Here is a 25418-nt window from a genome sequence, read left to right as displayed (position 1 = left end):
CATTCTGAGACTGTATATAGAAGGGACCAGATGGCCTCAACGCTTCCCTATGTGCAGATGGCGGTTTTGAACCACTGGCCTTAAGGTTAGCCGTGTAGCACTTACCACAACACCAGGGCTTCTTGGAAGGAAGAGGTTAACCGAATGGAAATTCTTGTCTTCTCTGTACACGCCCCCTCTTGCAGCCAGAGGAGTGTTACCAACATTACCAACCAGTATGGTGGGGGCCTCTGTGCCGTTTCGCTTATCCTCCAAGGATGGCTTTATGAGCCATTTGGGCAATTTCACTCAAATCATGCTCTCATGAAATGCAGGATAACATTGGGGGAGAGAATTTGGTTTGGGTTGTTTTGTTTTTTTTTTGACACGCAGTAAACACTTGTCCAGTTGCTAGGAAGAAATGTGTGTTTTTATTAGCAGCTGGGCACAAATAGAGCATGCTAATGCACTTCTTCAGAGCCTCCTTGACAAGAGAGGACGCTACAGTGAATGTGCTGGGATTCTCTTCTGCCTAAACTCTCTCTAAGCTTATTCCTAGGTTGATCTAGAAATGCCAGCCCGTTAGCACTGCTCATATAAACGCATCTATGACCTACCTTTTAGGACCAGGAAGAACTTCCCCTGTGGGTTTCCGAGACTAACTTTCTATGGGAGTAGAAGGTCCTGTCTGTCTTTCTCCCGAGGAGCGGCTGGTGGGTTCAAACTGCTGACGTTTGGAATCACTGCGCACTGTGCCACCAGAGTCTGAGTAATTGGCATTGACTGGATGGCAGTGAATCTGGTTTAGGGCACGTAGCTAAGAAAGCTTTCAGGAAGTGTGTTACATGAACTTGTCAAGGAAAGGTCTCGCTGGCTGAACGAAGAGGATGGAAGCCTCTGGAGGGCTGCGAGCGTTCTGTTGGTAAGCACTCGTCTCGGGGGGTATTAGCTTGTCTATGACATGCTCCACTCCCTCGGAAAAGCAGTGCACCACCGCAGAGTCGATCAGATTCATAACACCCTACAGGACGCGGTAGACCCGTCCCTGTGGGCTTGCGAGATCCAGAAATACCCTCTTCTCTCTGACCTCAAACTCAGGGTATTTGGGATCTTTTCTCCATGGATCATGATGTTATTTGTTTGGAAGTGACTGTCCCATGACTATGTCCTGGAAGCCCCAGAGTCCTCCAAGTTTCTCCTTCCTTTGGGAAAAGACAGCGCGAAACAAGCTTAGACTGACACTCCTCTAGAAACTGATGTTGTCCTTGCAGGACCAACCTGCCAGATGTCAACTATAGGCATCTCCCAAATTCCTCTCAGATTTAAAATTCTGTGCTGTGAACTATCACCCCCAATACCAAAGTGAAGTCATTCTGGATTAAATGTGCTGTTTTAGAGGATGAGAATGTGCTTCCCATTTATAAGGACTTATTTGCCAACAAGGTTCATAGTTACGTTCAGAGAGTCAAGTATATTGGACCAATCTTTTATTATTATTATTATTGGTGAGAGTGGGGAGGAGGGAGGAAAGATAATATTATGAGACTTAAAAAATTCTAGTTATTAGGGGCTTGTACAGCTCTTATCACAACCCATCCATCCATTGTGTCAGCACGGTTGTACATTTGTTGCCATCATCATTCTCAAAACATTTGCTTTCTACTTGAGCCCTTAGTATCAGCTCATTCCCCCCACCACCCTCACCCTCCTTCCATCATGAACCATTGATAATTAGTAAAGTATTTTTTTCATGTCTTACACCGACCACTATCTCCTTTCATCAAATTTTCTATTGTCCCCCTGGGAGGGAGTTATATGTCGGTCGTTGTAATTGTTTCGCCCATTCCCCCCACATCTTCTCCTTACCCTCCTGGTATCACTACTCTCCTTATTGGTCCTGAGGGGTTTATCTGTCCAGGATTCCCTGTGTTTCCAGCTCTTATCTGTACCAGTGTATGTCCTCTGGTCTAGCTGGGTTTGTAAGGTAGAATTGGGGTCATGTTAGTGGGGGGTGGAGGAAGCATTAAAGAACTAGAGGAAAGTTGTATGTTTCATCAGTGCAAGACAACATTGTAATATGAATAGGCATGTTCTTAGGAAATGACCCAAGTCCCTTCCAGGTGACCAAATCGTTGCTGTGGAGTGGAGTTTGGTTCACAGGAATCCTTTAAGCCAGAGGCGTGCCCCACAGGGCTTCCAAGGCTGGAATCTTTGTGTCAACAGATTGCCACATCTTTCCCCCAAACTCAAATTGCTTGGTTCAAGTTGCTGGCCTTTCAGCAAACCAGAGCTTCTTTGTCGGAGCTGGAGCACTCCATTTCTCTTGGAGGGCTCACTCCAGTTTTGTTCAGACCTCACCGTTGGCACGAGTCCTGAGGCTTGTCAGGTGCTGGGTACTCTCTGCCCAGTACTCTCCATCCCTGGGAGTTGTGTATTATTGGAAAGTATTGTAAACGTATTATCTATTGCTGCATAACAAATTACCTCCCCACCCCCCGTGCAGTTGCTTACAGCAACAGATTGTAATCTCATATTGTTTCCAATAATTGAGGAACATTTGGTGCTGGGCGAGAGTTGTTTGAGTCAGAACTGACTTAACCCAAAGGCAAACTCACTGACACAGAACATCCTTATACAGCAGGGTAGAGCTGCCCCCGTGGGTTTCTGAGACTGTGACTCTGCAAGGTCCAAGGCTCATGAACCTACGAGTGCTTTCGCTGGCTGGTTTTCCTGAAGATGTTTTAAGATGTTGCCGTCAACCTACCTGCCAGCGCGACAGTCTGAACTCTAGAATGGCACCGCAGAGCTCTTCCCAAGGCCACGCCCTGGCAGCTGATGGAGGCTCTCACTGCTCGCCATGTGGGTCTCTCCTGAGGGCTGGTCCCTTCACGGCTTCCCCTGGAGCGGGGGGCTCAAGAGAAGAGAAGAGAAGGAGGGGAAGAAAGGCAGACAGAGAGTGAGCCAAAGACAGGACCCACCATTTTTTAATAACCCCATCGTAAAGAAAATGAAAAATAGAGATTTCTATTTTGAATTGGGCAAAAGTTTACCAAGCAAATCCATCGTCCACTCAACAATTCATACACATTTTGTTTCCCGTCATTGACTGCCGTTCCCATCGTGTAACATCACTTATCCTACTCCCTGCGTTTCCTGATTCCATTCCTGAGCCTCACTGTCTTCTCAGCTGTGTCCTTAGACAAATGCTACCCTTTGGCTCTTCACCGTTGATTGTTCTTAACACCGAGTGTCTCCACAGTGTTACTGTTCATCTTGTAGACATGTCTTTTGTTTGACTGAAAATTGAGCCATAAGGGTGAATCTGGTGACAGGCTTGAAGCAGCTGCCATTTTGTCTGCACTATTATTAAAATACTATTAAACCCGTCTGTTGTTGGTTGGTGCTATCCAGTAAGTTGCAATTATTGTGTCAATCTTTCTAATTGAGGGTCTTTGTTTTTTGTTTTTGTTTTTGCTGACCCTCTGCTTAACCAAGCATGATGTTCTGCCTCAGGGGCTCGTCCTTTCTGATAAAATGTCCTAAATAAGTGAAATGAGTCTATCTTCTCTTCTAAGAGTCTGGCTTTAGTTCTTTCTTTCTTTGTAGATTTGCTTATTTTTCTGAAATCAGGCTCACTGCCTTCAAGTCAAGTCTGATACACAGTAGCCCCTGGTATACTCATGTTTCCTCGACCCTGTGGTTCGAATGCAGCCATTCTTCTTCGGCCTTCCTTCTTCACTGCAGCTTTCCTGTGCATACGACGCAACTGAAAAGACCATGACGTCTGTGCTGTTTAACACGTTAAATACAATTTGTCAAATGCTCTTTCATGTAATTTCTTGACCACTGCTTCCATGGGCGTTGATCGTGGACCCACGTAAAATAAAATCCTTTACAACTTTAATATTTTCTTTGTCTATCATGATACTGTTTATTGACCCAGTTGGTAGGATTTGGGTTTTCTTTATTTAAAAAACAAAAACCTCACTACCATCGACTCAATTTCGACCCATAGCACCCCTATAGGACAGGTTAGAACTGCCCCTGTGGGTTTCTGAGATTCTAACTTTTATGGAAAGAGAAAGCCTTGTCTTTCTCTCACTGAGCAGCTGTGGTTTTGAACTGCTGACCTTCAAGTTAACAACCCAGTGCCTAACCACATGTTTTCTTTACCTTGAGATAGAATTCATATGAGGGTTTTGTTAGCTCTGATCTGTATGAAAGCTGATCACTACGTCTTTCCTGCCCTAGAGTTGCTGGTTGGGTCCGAACTGCTCACTTTGGGGTTAGCAGTGGGGTGTAACACCTAAAGCTCCTTAAACTGTATTGGGAGAGGTACAGAGATTTTCAGACAGAAGCAGTGACAGAGGGTGGGATGACAGAGACTTCATGTCATCACGTTACTTCCTTACGGAGTCCCTCTTTGCCACCCCCACCCTGATGCCCTTGGCCTCTGCCATGGTCTGTAAGCAGATTAGAATCCCACATTCCGGCTAAATTCACTTCAAGGGAGATTCAGAGTTTGGCTGCCCTTGGGGCCCGGAGGCCTTCTCCTGACCAGGCAGCACAGAAGTGCCCAACCCTGCGTGTTTGCCCTCCGGGCTTGCTGGGAGTGGCAACCTGCGGGTGTTTTTCCTTCCACAAACCAGATTATGCAACCACATCTTGAACAGTGACCCTGAGCCAATTTAGAGGTCACAGCAGAAGCAGGGGGAGGGCAAAGAGAACCATCAAAGAAACCAAGAGAGACTTGAAAAGAAGGAAGGATAGCCAGAGATACCACAAACAGGGTGAAAGAAAAAAGAGGGGGGAAAGGAGAGGCGAGGATGAGGTGAGAGAGAACCATTGTTTTGTTCTTGATCATAGAAGAATGGTATGAGAACACGTATTCTTCCCCGGGATTTATCTGGGTCTCCTTCCATTCTCAGTCTGAGGAGGAGCGAGCCAAGTGCCAGCTGCCTATAGGCCTCACCCCGGGACCCCCTGGTGTCCCACAGAGAGGCTAAGACCACTGGTGGTGAAGCACTGAATGTTCTCGGTAGAAAACAAGCAACGTGTTATTGGGTGGTGTACATCGAAAACAAACTCACACTGGCCAGCCTCCATCGCTATCGTTTGCTGACCTTCGGAACTGCAGACCTCTCTGTTAGCAGTCCAACGCATGGCACTGTGGCCTCCAGGACACCAAATGTCTCATTAGCATAACAATGACTCGTTGACAGCTTAATCAGACCATCCTAACAGTTGTTCTGGCGTCCAATCATTTCCTCGAGGGCAGGGACATATTGCTCTTCATCCTAGCTGACACCTGTGCTCTGGACCTCGTGGAGAATGCAAAGTTCGTCCTCATTACATGCCATCTGATTAACTTCAGCAGCTAACTGCTTCAGATCATTGAGTTCTTTGTGAATTTATCCCATCGCTCCTCGGAGTCCCTGGTAAATAATCTGTGTATGGCTGCAGGGAGCATACATCATTAAGCAGCCAGTCAACGGCGGAGTGGGACAGAGAGATCTAGAATGCCCTGCTGCCAAACTCGGAAAGATTGAGACGAACCCTGTCATCATTCTATGAGGGATGGTTGTTCTACCAGATGACCACCTGTCAACTGTCCGTCCACGTTTGTTCACTTTGTTCAAATGACGTAATGGAAACAAGACACCTTATGGCCAAAAATCATTTTCCCTACCTGCTCGTCTATTCACACGATCCTAAAAGAAGAGAGGAATAGGCCAGGTTGTGATGTCATCGCTTTTTCTTAATGAATCGATTTGTTTGTTGTGATCATGATTTCCAAGGAATTAACCACATAATGATTTGCTTTAAGGAGTTCTTTTAAATGTTTCAGGCATTAAAAAGCTTCTCGGTCTCATGATCAAAAATGCATATTTCAAGAAATTCAGACCTCGTGATACAGTCTGCTGACTAAACTCCCATCCCAGACACTTCCGCTAGTGGATCACAACCCAAACACAAACCCAAACTGCCATCTAGCAGATTCTGATCCTAAGGACGCTAGAGACAGAGCGGAGCCGCGCAGCAACGCTGCGCAGCGATGCTGAGGCGTCTGTGTGGAAGCAGACTGCCTGGCCTTGGCCTTCTCGCCAGGTGCTGGGGGTTCAAACCATTCACCTTTCTGGTTACCACCCAACACGTAACCCTAAGGCTAGCAAGACTGTTTTTCCCTTCTTCAAGACACCAAATTTTGAATTAGCATGACGAAAATGCCACTGACTGAAAGTTTATCTTATATGTTGTTCTGACGTGCAGTAAAATTCTTGAGAGAAGGGACAAATTGCTCTTAAATCTAGTCGACACTTGTGCTCTCGATTTCCTGAGATTCGGGAAGAATGCAGTTTATTCTCATTACTATTCATCTGATTAACCAGCAGTTAACTTTTCCAGATCATACCTCAGACCAGAGCAGCCAGTATTTCTCCTCTCCCTTGTCCCCAGCGGGCTCCACCCTTTGGACAATTCATTAGCCAGGAGTTCTTGTTTCGTGCCCTAGAGACAGTAGCTGGATTTGTTGTCCCTTGCGGTTGCATAGCGAGGGAGGTTGGAGAGACGGAGCTACTATGAGACAAGAGAGAAGCAAAGTTCTAAACTTATGGTGGTGATGATTGTACAACTCTTCTTAAGATGATTGGACTATTTCTTAAGATGACTGAACTATTGGCTTCTATAATTTGTGAACTATATACCAATAAAAATGTTAGATTAAAAAGAAAAAAATAGCAAATTAAATAAGATTTAAAAAGAAGGTGGGTTTGCTGAGTGGATGTCTGAACCTGTTGGAAGATAGTTCTGACTGATTGGATGTTAAATTCTGAGCACGCTGTTTGCACAGGCTGTGGATGTACCCTCTCACCACATTTATTCAGTCTGTGTGCTGAGCGAAGCATCCGAGGAGCTGGAGGAAATGCAGAAGAATGCAGCATCAGGATTGGAAGAAGGCTTATTAGAAACCCAAGATATGCAGATGAAGCACTTCCTGATGAAGACCAAAGATTTCAGCCTTCAGTACAGATCCTATAACTCAAGGCAAAGAAAACCAAAATCCTCACAACTAACTCATTAGGTGACATCCTGACAAGCGGAGGCAAGTTTGAAGTTGCCCAGCATCTCACCTTGCTTGGATCCACAAGCAATGCTCATGGGAGCAGAAATAAAGACATCAAACAATTCATCACATCAGGTGACTCTGCTGTGCAAACCCTCTTTGAGGAGGACTAAGGGATGACTGGCCCAAGGCATGGGAGTTTCTTTTCAAATTTGTATTTATTTGTTTAACTTAAATAGAGGATTCTCATCTATTTTCTTTCTTTAACAGTTTTATTGTCCCTTCATCTGTATATCATCCAGGCAAATCAAGAAAAGTTGTACAATCTTTACCACAATCAATGTTAGGACAGTTTCTTCTTTTTTATACTCATTGTTTTGTGTGTGTGTAATTAGTTTGTTCAATTTGGCAAAAATATACACAACAAAATATCCTCCAATTCAACAACTTCTACATGTGTAATTCAGTGCCATTGGTGATACTCTTCATGTTATACAACCACGATTGCTTTCCCTCAGCTGTTCCATCATCCTCAAAATAAACTCAATGCCCCTAAGCAAAAACTCTTTCTTCTTCACACATGGGAACCACTGTTCAAGTTTGCTTTCTTCTTCCTTTTTTGTTAGTAGTTCTCTTGATATAATATCCACATATCACACACTTCCATCATTAAATCGCTTTTAAAGAGTAGCATGTACGTCATTACAATAGGTTCTAATCCTCCCTCTCCCCTCTTCTATTTAGTGATTGCTATCCAATTCCCCTTCCCCTCCTCCCTTCCCCACTTCCTGATAAACCCTTGCATCAGTTATTATCTCGGTACATCTACTCCTTCTGGGCTTCACACCCTGGGAAGCCTAAAGGAAACAATAAAAATAAATAAAACAGAAAGAAAACAATAAAATATACAATATAAAATAAAGAGTAAGAAAGAAAAGACCACCAACAATATTTTAATATCAGGAGAAGAAATTTCTGTCATGGAACAATCGAGACATATTTGATCCTAGAACAAATTCAGATTGGGTAAAGAGAGAGGTCACTAAAAAAGAAAGAGAGAGAGAGAGAGAGAGAGAGAGAGAGAGATCACTAACCAAGTATCATATTATATTGTGGTTTGATCCACCATAATCAAGTGTACACCAGTCTCTGTCTGGCAGTAAAGCTGTTGGAATCCCTTACCTGTGACTAGAGGGGATCTGCCAGAGGTTTAATCTGACTAGATGCTCTGCAGATGGATTTTGGGTTCCCACTGCCCTCCATACCCTTCTACAAACCGGGTGTTCACAATCAAGGATTTGATCTTTTCCCTTCATCATATTTGGATTTTGTTATCCTCATCTCTGGATCACACAGCTGGTGTGCTTCTTCCATGTGGACTTAAGCGATGCTTCCCTTAGATGGCTGCTTGTTTGAACACAGCCTCTTTGCTGTAGCGCCCCCATCTTCAGTGATCTCTTCATGAAGGTGAGTATCCAGAACTAAGTGTTCTAGGATGGGGGCTGCAATTACATGGGAGCCCAGAATTCATCTACTAGTCCCTGGTTATGAAGACTCTGGTTTACTTTTTGAGGTAAGGGCCAGTTCGTTCACTTGGCCTTCCACTTCTGGTGTGGCCCCCACCATGGTATTTTCTATCGCCTTATACGCATGTGAAAATTGGACATTGACTAAAAAGACTGGGGGGAAAATCAATGCATTTAAACTGGTTTAAAAACCCTTGACGGCACCCAGGGCTTGCAGAGGAACTAGTCTGTCTGTCTTAGAAGAAGCACAGCCAGACACTTCTTAGAGGCAAGGATGGCGAGGCTTTGTCTCATGGACTTTGGACACGTTGTCAGGAGAGACCAGTCGCTGGAGAAGGACCCAGGCTTGGTACGCCAGAGCAGCAGTGGGGAAAAGGAATGCCCGCAGTGAGATGGCTTCACGCGTGGCTGCAACCCCGTGCTCCACTCGAGCACAGAACCAACTGCGAGGATGACACAGGGACAGGCGACATGGCTCTCTGTGACACGTAGGTCCACAGCGTGGCTATGAGCCAGCACTGACTGACAGCAGCTAAAAACAACAAAAACGTGGACGGCAGGGAAAGTAGGAGGACATTGAGAAAGAGGCCAATCCTTGAAGAGGAAGAGTGACTCAGGGACAGCAACAAGGGATGGGCTTATGCAGAACAACTGTGAAGATGATGCAGGACCCGGTAGTGTTTGTTTCCTTCCTTCAGCTGTGAGTTGGAACTGGCCATGTAGCCAACCTTGTGATGGGTTCCCCCTTTCTTCGCTGTGCACCCCCCCTGCCCCCACTACCCCCCTACTCCCGTGGTATCACTACTCCCACTACTATTCCTGAGGGTTTTATCTGTCCTGAATTCCATGCGTCCAAAGCTCTTATCTGTACCAATGTGTGTTCTTCTGTGTAGCGGGATCTGTAAAGTGGATTGCATCATGGTAATGCGGGGGATGGGGAGAGCATTCAGCAACTAGAGGAATGATGTGTGTTTCCTCGGTGCTATACTGCATCCTGGTTGAATTATCCCTTCCTTGTAACCCTTCTGTATGTGTGTGTCGGGGGAAGGGGGTGTCCAATCATCTACAGATGGGCTTTGGGTCTCCACTCCAACCCCCCCTATTTTATATTGATATAATTGTTTGGTTTTGGATCTTTTGATACTTGATATCGCTGCCATTGACACCTCATGACCACACAGGCTGGTGTGCTTCATCCATGTGGGCTTATTTGCTTCCCTGCTAGATGGCTGCTTATTTAACTTCAAGTCTTTAAGATCTCAGATGTAACATCTTTTGATAACTGGACAACATCCGCTTTCTTCACCACATTTGCTTATGCACACATTTTGCCTTCAGCGAGCATATCGGGAAGGCGAGCATCACAGAAGGTCAAGTTATTAGAACAAAGTGTTCTTGCATTGAGGGAGGCCTTGAGTAGAGGCCCAATGTCTGTCTGCTACCTTGACACTTAACATATAAATATATGTACATAGACCTATATCTCAATTGTTATATATTACTATATTTACATATATACATGTCTATGCTTATACCTCTATAAATGTATTTTGCCACCTAGTTTTTTCCTCTAATGGTAGGGATATTTTTATTTCTTCCATTATTTGCCTTATTACTCAATCATTTTTGAGCATTCTGTTGTCTATACATTGTTGAGATGCATCTGTTACAGATGAGTTGTTGCCAAATATTTTATCTCAGTCCGTAGGTTCTCTTTTTAGTCATTTAGAGAAGTCTTTTGATATGCAGAAGTATTTAATGTTTAGAAAGTCCTGTTCATCCAGTTAGTTTTCTGTTGGTTGTGCATTTTTTTCATTATGTTTGATAGTCTAATGATACCATAAAGGAGAGTCACTGAGTTTGACTTTATTTGTTTCTATGATGATTTTTTTTTATGGTTTTAGGTTTTCCATTGGAGTGTTGATCCATCTTGATTTCGTTTTTGTTCATCGTGTCGGGTAGGTTTCATTTTTCTGCAAACGGTTATCCAGTTGTAGCAGCACTATTAGTTAAGGAGACTGTCTAACCCCCACTTAGTGGATTTGGATACTTAGTTGAAGATTAACTGTCCACAGGTGAGTGATTGAGGCCTGGGCTCTCAAATTTCTTCCATTGCTCTGTGCTGTTATAAGAGTTTCACTCGAAAAAAAATGATTAGGGCAAATAATGTACAGATGTGCTTTATACAATTGATGTATGTATATGTATGAACTGTGAAAAGAATTGTATCAGCCCCAATAAATTGTTAAAATAAAAAAAAATTTTAAAAAAAAGAGTTTCACTCACAGGAATTAATACAAGACTATTCCCAAGAAGTCAGACAGTGAAGCCATCCCAAATGTACGACTCTTCTAAGATGCTCTTTGCTCCATTTCTATTTTGGGGGGTGTAGAGGTAAAATGTCATGGATTTGTGTACATGCAAATGTGTATCATTCGGCTAGATTCTCAGTAGACGGGCAGGTGTGCGAGGATCCCCCATGGCATGATGTGCTATGTAAGACACTGCAGACAACCCTCCTAGGAATGGCTGAAGGAGTCCTCGGGAAGCTGTCGTGGCTGGACTGCCGAAGCCCGCTAGCTTGGTGAGCTGGTGGACGTTACAGTTTATGAGAGAGGCTGCGCACAAGGGTCCTTGATGTTCCTGAGCAAATCCCTAAGAAGACAGCACAGGAGAAGTATACAGCAGAGATTCCAACGAGAAGTTCTATTGGGGAAAAGTAGATATGATGTTACAATAATAGAAGACTAACTTCGCGGTGGACAACTGAAAAGTGGTTTTGCAGGTTGAAAAGGAAGTAAGTCTGGCCAGAAAAACGGTGGGAACCCACGAGATTCTTCAGTAGAAGAGCCCGTGGCCAATCAGTGGAAATGGTCAATATAATTCTCTGTAAATGATTTTACTGTGTCTATGGAGAAGTGATGTAAGTGAATATTTTGTTATATGATTTTTTAAACGATGTCTTTGAGAAAGTTGTCTAGGTGGTTTGTTGTTTGTTTTGCTGTAGTTGCTCTCTAATTCTTATGGCGTGATCATAGAAACTTGCTGTCATCAGTTGAATGGATCCGAGGACTATGGCTTTGAGGAAGAACGGCAACGCCCCACTCCCCTCCTTCCCACCCACCCATCCTCCACACCCCACACCCCACCCCTGCTCCTCACCCTCCCCACCCACCCAGTGGAATATTGCCCCACAGCCAGAAAAGCCCAGTGAGACCAAAAGGGCACTAAGGAGACTCAGGGGACAAAAGTTGATGTCTTTTTGTTTGTTTCAAAGTTTTAATTGTGAATTGGGGGTGGGTGCGTGGGGTGGTTTACATTTCAGATCACCAAGTGCATTCAACATTTCAAGCCGCTCCCAACCCCCACCCCTGTAATCTCTCTCGCTTCTCTTCTGTTGGGTGTTAAAGGCTGTAATCTGGGGAGGGGCTGGCGCAGACTGGGCAGTGCTTCATTCTGTTGTGCGAAGATAGAGTTGTTTGGGGCTGGAACCGACTCAGTGCACCTAACAAAGGCTCCTGTTCTAAAGTAGCTCCGGCAAACTGGGCTTGGGAGGCTCCGAAACGTGCTTGGCCATGGGGACTGGTTGGTTGAAGACTCCGGTTGCTTACGCTAAGCTCAGAGACAGAGGCACTATCTCCTCTGTCTATTGCATTGCAATTCTTTCTCCCACTCCTCACCGTAAACAGAAGGCCACATTTTGCATAAAAGGAGGCAGAAACAAACCCAGAGTCCTGCATCTCAGCGTCTAGGTTTATCAGCTGGAATTTAGCAAACAAGACTCTGAACCTTTCTGGCAGATCAGAAGCACCAGCAGTCTCTCATACTCACAACCTGGGGTATTTTGAGAGGGTCATTTATATTACGATTTCCAGTACATATACCTGTTTGACCAATTTCTCCTTCTAGGTATTATTCTGTAGATATACTTGCATGTGTGTACAGAGAAGTAGTCATAGAGAAATGCACTGCCTCAAGGTTGGTTCCTACTAACAAACCATTGGAACCAGCTGGTCAGACTAACAGGGTCCATTCATACGGACACATGCAGCTGCTGACAAGAATGAAGAACATGAGAAAGCATGAAGCAAGTGTGTGCGCTGTAAGGGAAAGTGCAGCTGCACTGTTAAGGGAGCACAGCCAAGCTCCAGAGGGTAATATCCTGGTGTCCTGTCACTGCCATAACAAACTAGAGTTGCGGCCACGTAGTACATTGTCATTTACAGGGAGTTCTGGGGGAGGAGTGGACCTGGAGTTGGACCACTTACCGTGTTTGAAACCATCAGCCGCTCCTTGGGAGGAACTTGAGAGTCTCTTCTCCGGTAAAGATTTACAGACTTGGAACCCATCAAAAGGCAGTTCTGCTCTGTCCGATCAGGTCACTATGAGTCAGAATCCACTTGATGGCAGTGAGGTTTTAAAAAAAAACAAAACCAAAAAACCAATCATTTATTTGCATATCTATATCTTGAATTATACATACAAGATACATAGAACTATGATTATAGTAATAACTAATTCCTGGAAAGATTGGCAATGACTGATGGCAGAGACTTATTTTGAGGGTACGCAGAGGCAGGGGTAGGAAGAAAACTTAAAAAACAAACAAACTAGATATCCTTCTTTGCTAGTGGTTGAAAAATCAAACGGCCGTGTACTACCAGCCCCAGCAATATAGTTCTAGAGGTCGAGAAAACCCCTCAGCTGCCGGGGAGTCTTTGCCCCAATACACTGAGAATATTCCATCATGGAAAGTTTCCATCCAGACCTCCTGAAGAAGAGGCGGGGCTTAGAGAGCCCAGTCTTGTCATGTACCATCAACAAAGTATACTGTGCCTAGCGCTCACTCACGCACTCAAAATCAAAGGAATAAGCTTCTCTCCCAGATTCAATTCTGAGTCAGTGAAAGAGGAGTTTCCAATTGCACTCCCTTTGGGCAAGTCACATCATCTTGTTAAGGTTCTGCCTCATCACTTAGAAAACAGTTGTCAATAATGTACAGCCCTCAGGATTAAATTAGGCCACTCTGTGGACGTGCTGAAGCTCACTGTTGGGAACAGAGTAGATGTCTGATGAATGCTTGTTGAACCTGACCCAGCCTGACAACCCCCACTGCAGAAAGAGCTCACAGCACGTCACCTCTCCTGGCTTAGGTTACTGTTTGTAGGCCAGGAAAGTTGCTGCAGATCCCACAGCTATTTAAATCAACTGACCTTTCCTTCTAAGGCTCCAGGACACCTCTGTCTCAGGTTGGTGGTGACTAAGGTTGCTGAAGATTGCTGGGGGGTGTGTTGGGAGGTGGGTCAGGGGTGGGGCTGTGCCTTTGTCAGACCCACGTGATCCACATGCCCTGCAAATTGTCATGATAGGGATGCTTGCCAACCACACTGGCCATCTCTGGTAAAATAGAAATAGCAGTGCTCTTGGCTCCCGAGCTCGTGATCTTGGCTGAAGTCTTCCTCCAGTTGCAGGAGACCTGGTTTCCCCTGTTGCCTTAGATGCCTCAATCACTTTCCTGCGCAGCGTGGAACTTTGTCAGAAGATAAGCTTATGTGGGCAAACCTTCCAGAAGGCACCATCTACACTCGAGAGTAGTGGGTCTCAACCATCTTAATGCCGTGAACCTTTTTTAAAAAAAAATCATTTTATTAGGGGCTCATACAACTCTTATCACAATCCATACATACATCAATTGTGTAGAGCACATTTGTACATTCGTTACCCTCATTATCCTCAAAACATTTGCTCTCCACTTAAGCCCCTGGCATCAGCTCCTCATTTCCCCCTCCTTCCCCACTCCCCCCTCCCTCAAGAACCCTTGATGATTTATAAATTATTATTTTGTCATATCTTACACAGTCCCTTCACTCACTTTTCTGTTGTCCGTCCCCCAGGGAGGAGGTTATATGTAGATCCCTATAATCAGTTCCCCCTTTCTATCCCATCCTCCCTCCACCCTCCCGGTATCACCACTCTGCTCCTCATGTGGTGGTGACCCCCTAACCATAAAATTATTTTTGCTGCTACTTCACAACTGTCATTTTTCTATGGTTATGAATTGGGCAACCCCTGTGAAAGCGTTGGGGGTCACGACCCACGGGTTGAGAACCTCTGGTCTAGAGCACCAGCCACTGCAAGAATATTTTGTTCTTTCTGAAGAGGCATGCTGAGGAAGGTCCTGCCTGGTCTCTTCAAATCCAGGGACCCCCGCCAAGAGGTGACCGGGGAGGCTTCAACCCCACCCCAATCTTCCTAAATTCTTCCCACCCCCACCTTCGTCATGCAGTTCACACAAACACAGTGTGTTTGCTGTGCAAACACAGCTCCATGTCAAACACCGCAGCCTTCCTTTCTAAGCGATTGCTACCACTAAGACGTCCCATATAAGACTCTCAGACTGCTCAGATATTTCCTGAGCCCTGAATCCGGCCACATGCCTCCCTGGATTCAGATGTGGCCAATAGTCTTGGAAGGCTTGGATTTGGCACAAGCATTTCCGGTCCTTTTCCTCTGTTTGCCAGCCTCTCTGCGCATGAAAGGTAGTCTAGCTTCACTTAACAGACGAAGAAACAGATGAGGAGGCACTAAGAAGCAAGAAATACCCTTTGTCTCAGGCTGCGTACACAGTTAAGAAGCAGAGCCGGGATGTGGACCCTGGTTTCCGCACTCTAACCTCAGTGCTCTTGCCCCTGCGTCTTGGTTGCCTTCTATGGGATCCTAGATTTTGGAGAGGGTAACATCCAGGTCAGTTCCATCCTAGACCAATCCCAACTTTTGTGTTGAAGGGGGTAGGGTGTAAAACAATGCATATTGTCATATTTTACATAGGATATTATGGGTTCATCACTGGTGCCTCCCCAAATCTCCTTAAGCCCCAAATTACAGCTCCCTGCTAGAGACCAAGAGCTGATCTGAAATTCAAAATAAGAAGCCAGAAGGTCAGGCCTATCCACTGAGACCAGTTTACCCCTTGAAATCAGCTTGGACTGCAGGTCTTGATCCTGTGGCGCAAGGTTCCCGTCTCTTCCTGGTCTCCATAGTCCTCACACTTTCAGTCTTCTGGGTTGTCGTTCTTGCCCCTGAAGAACCCGTATGTCTCCCCTGCCTCCATCAGAACACGAGGGCAAGGTTTGGACAGTCCTGGTACCAAACACTGAGAGGAGGAAGCCGCTTGAGGGAGCAGAGAACAAGGGTGTATAGTATAGTGGCCAAGAGCAAAATTTAGAGCCTGATTGCTGCTGTCGTTGGGAACCATCAAGTTGACCATGACTCATGGAGAACCATGTCCCAGAGGACTTCAGGGCTGTACTGCTTACAGAAACCGGTCTCCAGGTCTTTCTCCGGCACAGTAGAGGGTCAGTGTGAGCTATCAACCTTCAGGTTAGCAGCTGAGCTTTCAACCAAGAGCCAGATTGCACTCAGAGTCACGAGTTGACTCTGTCTCATGGAGCCGCTGTCAGCACCAAGCACTGCCCTCGAGTCGATGTTGACTGATAGCGACGCCTCAGTGGGTTTCTCAGACTGCAACTCAGCACAGTAACAGATGGCCTCATCTTTCTCCCACGGAGTGAGTGGGGGGTTTGAACTGCCACTCTTGGCATTTGAGACTTAATTGCTTAACCCACTGTGCTATCAGGGCTCCCCTGGAGCCAGATGATGTGGGTTCACATCCCAGTATGCCCATTATTGTCTGTGTGACCTCAGATGCATTTCTTAGCCTGCCGGCATATGCTTCACAGGGTTGCCATCAAGATCACATAGCGTACATGCAAGTCCATGTTCCTGGCACATCTTCTCTGTTAGGATGTATAACACAGCTGGTGACTCAGCAACTCACTGGCTGTCTCTGACCTCCACTTTCTCATTTATTAGGGAAAGGGGTAAAACTGGGTGAGCACCAAATTCTTTCCTTCCTTCCTTTCAAGTTTAGACTTCTGATCTCCTCAGAACGCCCAAACCAGTCGATGCCCACTCGCAGTGTCCATATAGGACAGCTATTTAAATAGAACAGGGTAGAACTGCCCCTGTGGATCACTAGCCCGGCATCTGAGTAGACACTTACCTGTGTATTGTAGTTTAAATATGCAGTGATATTACACGTGTCACTCAACATCCACGGTTATGCTTTTATGTCTCCCTGGAGTTCAAATTCTCTGGGAGTCCCTAGCAGCAAGCAAGATCAAAGGCTCCTGTGATAGTTATAAAATCTCCTGTCAACAGAGTGAAGGGGTGGCGTCTAGCCTGTCAATCAGGCCATAGCCAGCGAGGCCTCTTTTGGGCCTGGCCTTCTCATGAGGATTCTGGGACTTCTTCTCTTCTCTCGCTGGAGCAGGGCACATTTTCTCCCTACTTTGTCTTCCTACTGAGAAGCCACATGGAGCTATGCTGATGGAACCAGAGCCCTGAAGCTGGAGGAACCACGTGGAGACCCAAACCAGTGCTGAGATGCTTCTACTGCCACCGCTGGATCCACAAGACTTTCCACCACTGGCCTGTGTTCTTCCTGCATTCTGCATCATTGCATGTGTTGTGTGAGTCTGAAGAGGAATTTATAGACTGGTATCGGACATATGGGCTAATATCAGGCTTTTGGACTTGATCAGGACTGGGCTGGGATGTTTTCACAATATACAAGTGCTCTTGTACATAAAGCTCTCTTACATGCACAGGAGTGTCTCTGCATTTGTTTCTCTAGTCAATCCAGACTAACACAGATCCTAAGAGCAAAATCTCATAGAGGCATTAGGCACCGGGGAAAGGGAGGTGGCAGAGCGGACTTAGTCTGCAGCCTGCCTTGGTCTCAATGTTCTGCTCTGTCTGATTCTTGTGTCCTGATGAAGACAGCCTGGGGCTAGATGGTCCTACCATTCTTCTTTCTTTGGCTCCTCCAAGTTGTTAGTCCACCAATATACTTTTACTTCCCTTTCTGTGCCAAACTTCGGGAGAGAAGAGAAATCACCAGCTCCCTCCTCTGTCAGCTCCCAGGGCCACAGCTCCAGTGGTCTCATTTGCATCCTTGACCTGCCTGCCCCCCTGAAGAACCTGACATCACAGATTGCTTCTCAAAATACTCTGCTTTTAGTGCCCACGATCTGACTTTCTGGTCTCTTCTTTCCTTTTTGAACCCCAGACACTTTCTAGTTGGTTTAACACTTGCTAAATCCAGGCCGAAAGGCAGGCAGCCTCAGGGAATCAGGGGCTTCTAGAGGGGCTTAGACTTCAGCTTTCCTTTTCAAGAATGCCTCATCATTGTTTCTCTTCTCCCAAGCTGGCTTTTACAACCCCTCAGTGGACCCCTCCCTCTGCCTTCTTACTCAACAAAGGTTTAGGGAGCTGTCCAGGCACGTTCAAAACAAACAGCTGTGAGCTTTTAAACAGCATTGGCCCCTCTGTCTGCCACACTTGCCCGTTGCTACCAGTGGAACGGCATCTATCACTGAGAATGGAGTAAAGTTGCCAAATGTCAGCTTTCTAACCAACAGTCCTTCTGCCCTGGGTTTGTTTGTTTGTTTGTTTTAGCTCGGCAGCATCTGCAGTCCCCTGGATCCTCTGGTTCCCCTCCACATTGTCCCCAGGGCCTGAGGGGTGTGCCAGGCACAGCTCTGGGCTGATGGCCCAGGGGCAATCAGCTGGAGCTTTCATTCAAAGCCAGGCTAGACTACAGCCTCCAGACTATTCCTCTCCAACAGGATGGACTTCTCCAGACCATCTGGTGCATTTGTTAGATTACAGTTGTCAGCATGGGCAGAACCTGGTTATGGGCAGAACCAGAACAAGGTTTCTCTTCTTCATGGAGGGAGAAGTCACAGGTAGCAGGGCGGACTGGGCGACAGGTCCCGGCGGCAATTCTATACCAACCCCTGGGACACTTCTAGGCTTGTACTCCCCCGTCCTTGGGCATTGATGTCCTCATGGTCTAAAGGTGGGTTTTGCACCTTCCATTTCTGTACTCCAGGCAAGAAAAAGGAATGAAAAGTGAAGGGCAAAGGGCCAAAGTGAGTTCCTTTCCCAGTTGAGTAAGTTCAACAAGCTTACCTGGACACTACCTCTGTTTGCACCTCATAGTGACACCTGAAGAGGGTTTTCAGTGAGAAAGAAGGGAGTGAGTGATATGTTGTAAGCCGTTAACCCCATGTGCCATCATTGAGCTCCTGCCATGCAAAGTCTTCTCAACCCTAACCATTTGCTGTTTGAGTCAGTTCCGCTCATGGGGGTTAGAGCAAAACTGCAGGTCCTTGAATTTCCAATAGCTGATTTTTCAGAAGTCACATTTCTTTCTTTCTTTTTTTTTTATGGCACCTTTAGGTGAACGGAACCTTGCCAGCCTTCCACCGACGCAGTCGAGCACTTTAAGCATCTGCACACCCAGTCCCGACTCTCCCCCTGCAGACCATCTGAACCAGTGGTTCTCAACCTTCCAAACACCACGACCCTTTCAGACAGTTCCTCATATTGTGGTGACCCTCCCCAACTATAAAATTATTATTATTTTTTTTAAACAATTTATTAGGGGCTCATACAAGTCTTATCACAGTCCATACATATACATACATCAATTGTATAAAGCACATCTGTACATTCTTTACCCTAATCAGTTTCTTTTTTTCTCCTCCTTTCTTTTTTTACCTATAAAATTATTATCGTCGTTACTTAATAACTGTAATTTTGCTACTCTTTTGAATTGGGCAACCCCTGTGAAAGGGTCATTTGACCCCCAAAGGGGTCGAGACCCACAAGTTGAGAACCACTGATCTAAACTCTCTCCCTCCTTGAGCAATACATCACATTCATCAAGATCTAGACCCCAGAGTTACAAATATTTGTCTTCAAACCCTTGTTCCACCAACTACTAGTGTGAGCCTGGATAATTGCTAAATTTTCACATTGTTCCTATTTCCTACTTCCAAGAATTGTTTTCAAAATTAACTGATTTCATAAATATATATAGCACATGATACTTAATAAAAACTCAGTAAATATGAGCTATTGTTATTTTATTGCCTTCTGATCACATGAATTATTAGTTAATAGGTTTCAGTTAAAAGATTTTTTTATGAGCTCACCAGCATGGTTGCTGCCTCCTCCCTTCCTTTTTCACTCTTTAGCGCTAGTACTAAAAGCAATGATTTCAAATATACGCCGTTGTGGGTGTGGGTGGGTGTGCATGTGTGCGCACATGTGCTAGGTGGTTAGGTATCGTGGAGTCAATTCTAACTCGCAGTGAAACCCAACCTGGTCCTATGCCATCCTCAAAATGGTTGTGTGAGTCCGTTGTTACAGCCACTGTATGGCCCTGCTTCATTGTGGAGCTCTCTCTCTTTCACTGGCCCTGCATCAACATGAGCAGGAGCCCTGGGTTGTCGTGGTTACTCGTTGGGTTGCTAACCTCAAGGTCAGCGATTTGAAACCAGCAGCCTTTCCTCAGGAGAAAGACAAGGCTTTCTACTCCAGCAAAGAGTTATACTCTCAGAAACTCACAGTGCCAATTCGACCTTGTCCTATAGGGTTGCTATGAGTTGGAATCAACTTGATGGCAGTGAATTTGGTTTTGAACATGAGGTACTGGTCCCTCCTAATAACATGTCCAAAGAATGTGAGATGAGTTATCTCTCTATCCTTGCTTCTAAGGAGCATTCAAACTGTTCTTCTTTCAAGACAGATGGGTTTATTCTTATGATCTATTTCTACAGCATAGTTCACATTCTTCACCAGTGCTATAACTGAAAGGCATCAATTCTTTGATCTCCTTGTTCTCTAATTTTTGTTTGCATTGAAAATACCATGGATTAGATCAAGTACACCTTAGTCCTCAAAGGGACGCTTTTCCTTTTTAACACTTTTGCAGCTAATTCACCTAATGCGATACGATACTTAATATCTTGACTTCTGTTTCCATGGACACAGACTATGGATCCAAGTAAAATGAAACCCTCGGCTACCTTAATGATTTCTTCATTTATCATAATGTTGCCCATTGATCCATTTGGGAAGATTTTGTTTTCTGTTGATGTTTAACCCATACTGATGGCTGTAGTCTTGGATCTTTGTCAATAAATGTGCAAATCCTGTTTACTTTTCAGCAAAGTTGTGCCATTTGCATCGTACAGGTGGTTAATGAGCCTTCCTCCAATTCTTTTCTTCTTTAAATATATATGTGTATCTATGAATATAAGCTAAATTGTTGTTGTTGTTACTGTTGCTGGGTGACACGGAGCTGGTTCCAACTCACAGTGGCCCGGTGCCCAACAGATCGAAACGCGGCCCAGGCCTGTGCCAGTCTCACAACTCTTCTATGCTTGAGCCCTTTGTTCTGGCTGCTGTGTCCACCAGCTCGTCGAGGGCCTTCCTTTGTCATTTTTTTCTGCCCCTCTGCTTTACCAAGCGAGGGTCTCCAGCGACTGGTCTCTCCTGACAACATGTCCAAAGTATGTAAGATGAAGTCTCACCATCCTCGTCTCCAAGCAACTCTCTAGCCATTCTTCTTCCAAGACAGACTTGCTTGTACGGGAGGGCAAGTAAAAAAAAGTATTTCTATAAGATTCCAGCTCATACATATTAAACCCAAACCAAACCCACTGCCATCAAGTCGATTTTGACTCATACCCTTTCATAAACTATAAATCTTTATAGGAACAGATAGCCTCATCTTCCCCCTGTGGAGAGGTCAGTGGGTTTGAACTACCAACTTTGTGAGTTGCAGTTCAATGCTTACCCTGCAACACCACCGGGGCCTTTTCCTCCCCAATGTAGTTTCCATCTTTCTTTCTTTCTCTCTCTCTCTCTCTCTCTCTCTCTCTCTCTCTCTCTCTCTCTCTCTCTCTCTCTCTCTCTCTCTCTCTTTCATCAGTTTATTGGGAGCATACAGCTCCTATCACAATCTATACATACATCCATTGTGTCAAGCACATTTGTGCATATGTCGCCATCATCATTTTCAAGTTTTCCATTTTCTTAAAAAACTTCTTACTAATAGGTGTCCATGATAATCCTATGTCCACTGAGAAAATTTATCAAGATTGCCTTAAACTTCTGGGCAGGTTTCACTGCTTGAATTTAACTGATGCAGCAGATTCCCTTGAAAGTCACTATTTTGATTAGACTGTTTTTTGAAAGTACCTTAAGGAGACTGAAACGTTCACATATACCTGACTTTACATGTGCATACACGGGTTTATTCATATATATGGATTTATTTATACATGCATGGATATAGTCTAAACAAAACATGTTTAAACATGTCTGTGATTAGTGGATTCCTGTGGACAAGTTCTCTTGGTAATGCATTTCTAGTTTCACTAATGTGTCTTCAAAAGAGAAAATATGTGGCTTTTGAGAGGACTTGTTGGGTTCGTTCAATTCAAGCCAGAGGGGCCAGCTTCGAAGGTTCTGCCACTGTGTTTGGATCGATGCTTCTCACAAGGCACAGGGCGGTCCTGAGACCATTTTAAGGAGATGAAGAGCCGTGCGGAAGAGACAAGGGTCAGGAATTTGTTTCCACCTCGGTAATGCACCTGTTCATTCTTCAAGCGTCCTGGAAGAATTCTCTTGTGAAACCTTACCCCATCCACATGACCTCCCCGCTGTAAAACAAGCACCCGTGGGTCTCAAGAAAGCCAGAACTGCTGTTATGACGTGGTGTACGTAAACGGTAGAACGCAGAGGTTTCCAAGAAGGGATAGAGAGATGGAAATACCATTTTCATAAAGGTATAGACCCAAATGGAGACTATGTTGAGAAACAATAACATACTCTTTGGGGATTTTTAGTTAGTAAAGGTTGCTACGATTTTGTACACATATGTACATAAAAATAAATCGATTACTATGTGTATATATCATGTAAATGTACAGCTGTGCATATAAGGGGGTTTTAAAGTTTATGGAAAAATTCTACCTTCTAATTTCATTTTCCAATATATTTATGCTATAAATTCACTAGTCTTGTAAAAATTTAAAACATCAAAATGATAAATCTCCTTTGGCTATCTGCTCCTTTTTCCAACCCCTGGAAATAAGCATGGCTATCAACTTATTCATTTTTTTCTCATTTCACGTATACATTTGTGTCTTTGGAAAATGTGAAGATTTTGTTCTTTTTAAAAAGTATCTCTTATATCATAGGTATGGTCCATCAACTTCCTGTCTGTAAACTCGACTCTCTATCTTGGCAATTCATTCCTGTCCTGAGCTGTGGCCTCCCAAGCTTCCTTTTCTTTGATCCTTCCTTTTTCCCAGACTGCTTCCTAGCATTTCCCAGGGTGGAGACACACCGCCAATACTAATTGCAGTCAAGCGGATTCCAAAGCACAACTGTGCTCCGTAGGGCTTCTGAAGGATGCTTGTTTTTGCTTTTGTTTTTGTGTTTTTGAAGGCCCTCCCAGCCCTTTCTTTCATGGCCCCTCTGAGTAGATTCAAACTTCCAACATTTGGGGTTCTTTTCTTTTAGTAGTTCTCTTGATATAAAATTAACATATCATACACTTCCGTAGTGGATTCACTTTTGGAAAGTGTTGTATGTACATCATCACAATCAATTCTAGTGCTTCCTCCTGCTCCCGAATTCATTGCTTTCTCCCAAATTCCTCTCAGCTTCCTGATCAATCACTGCATCAGTTATTGTCTCGATGCGCCGCTCCTGTTCTTCAAAAACTGGGAAACCTAACAGAAACAGACAAACAAACAAAAAGCAAAGCAGAAAGATGAAAATAATATAAAGTTAAAAATAAAAATAAAGAGGAAGAAAGAAAAGGCCACCAACAAGATTTTAAAAAGCCAGAAATTTTTGTCATGATACAATAGAGAAATGTTTAAGCCAAGAGCAAATTCAGGCTGCGTCAAAAGGGAGGTCAACTGACCAAGTATCATCTGATACCATGGTTTGATCCGCCATCATCAAGTTTACAATCATCTCTGTCTGAGAGTAAACCTGTTCGAGTACCTCACTGATAGTCAGAGGCCAAATCTGACCAGACACTCTCCAGGTGAATTTTGGGTTCCCATTGTCCATCGCCTTCTACAAATTGGATGTTCGCAATTTATGCTCTGATACCATACCTTTCATCATATTTGGATTTTGGTATTATCATGTTTGGATTCACACAGGCTGGTGCACACATTCAACTTGCTGGTTAATAAGCTCAGTGCATTGACTGCACCACTGAAGGATTCAATTAATATACAATATTACATTTAATAGAGCCAGTCCCCTATTAATGGACATGGATATTGTTTTCAATTTGTGCTATTGCAAAATACTGATGCAAGGACTCTGTTTACACATATTCTTCTTTTATACATGGGATTTCTTGGGTTTAGCACATGAGCTTTAAATATCTTTAAATATGTTGCCAACCATCCAGAGGTTGCTGTATATAAAAATGTGTATTGTTCATCTTTAACTCAAGCGTACTTCCAACCTAACATAATCTGAGCTCAATAAATATTAGTTAAATTGTACACCCTACAATTGTCTGTGATTACTCAGGAATTTTCTGCATACAAAGGCTTCCTCACAGGTGTCCTGGTGGTGCATTATGTTAAACACGGGGATGCCAACAGCAAGGTCAGTGGTTAACATCCATCATGTGCTGAGAGAGAGAGAGAGAGAGAGAGAGAGAGAGAGAGTCAGAGCTGTCTACTTCCACAAAGGTCTACAGGCTTGGAAACCCTAAGGAGCAGTTCTGCTCTGTCAGACAGTGTCTCTCAGAGCTGGAATCAATTTGATGGCAGTAGGTGGGTAGGGCCTCCTTACCCTGCTTTTGGTGTTAGAAAGTCTTTCCAATGAACCCAGCTAGCTCCCTCTATCATTACCCTTTGACCTGTTTCTACTCCTTAGAACCAGAGACATCAAATTTAATTCCCATTTCACATGATGTGCCCAGCCTGTAACAGACTGAAATTTCTGCCTGCTCCCTCAACTCTCCCCCCGCCCACTCCCACCCCCCCTTAACAGGGTTTTCCTGTGAAGATAAATGAGATAATTGTGTGAATGTCGTATGAGTCCCTTTCAAGGCCGGGACACAATGTGTACCCGCTGACTCGAGGGTCTGCAGAATGGAGGAAGGTAACTGAAAAAGAAAAACACGTGGTGTGGAAGACATCAGGGAATGATGGGGACTGTGTGAAACAGAGACCTCAGCTGGGTCCAAAGAAGGCAGTTGCTAATCACTTCCTGTTCATTGGGGGATGCAGGCTCAGGTTTGGGCAGATTTTTTTGAATTGGCTCTGAGACCAGTTTGAAATTTGGTTTCTATATAAAATCTCATGTTTGAAAGATATTGATAACAAATGAAGCGTTTTCAAGACATTGTGCCAGACACACTGTGCAAACCAAACAGACTAGACAGGAAGCTGTGTATGGCACTGTGCAGAGGAGTGGACTTTCTGGGCTGGGATTCCTTTTTTAACCCTTCAGATTCTAGACCTTATTTTCCCTCAAAGCCTCCCCTCAGTGGTCAAAATCTTGTTTCTTCTGCATACAATCCTAGCACGGTTGTTGGCATTGGCAGGTAATTACTTAGATTTTCTACTCAAGCACTCTTTTGAAAAACTTTAAAAATTTTTATTTTAACCTCATAGCTTTATTGTGGAATATAACACACATAGGGAGAATATAAAACATGTACATATAGTTGTATAGCTCAATTCGTTTTTAAAAAGTAAAAACCCAGGGCACCTCCACCAGGTGAAGAAACAATGGACAGCATCCCCAAAGCCCCTGTGTATGTGGCCCTTTCTCTTTTCTAATTTTTCTCTCCTCCCTCCCTCCCTTTCCTTCCGTTCACCACTCAGCTCCTTGTAGACTTCAAAGTCTGCTTCTTTGGGTGTCAAAACCATTTCTCTTGATATTTT

This window comes from Tenrec ecaudatus, chromosome 1, assembly GCF_050624435.1.
Source record: "Tenrec ecaudatus isolate mTenEca1 chromosome 1, mTenEca1.hap1, whole genome shotgun sequence".
Lineage (NCBI taxonomy): Eukaryota > Metazoa > Chordata > Mammalia > Afrosoricida > Tenrecidae > Tenrec > Tenrec ecaudatus.
This window is presented reverse-complemented; position numbering follows the sequence as displayed.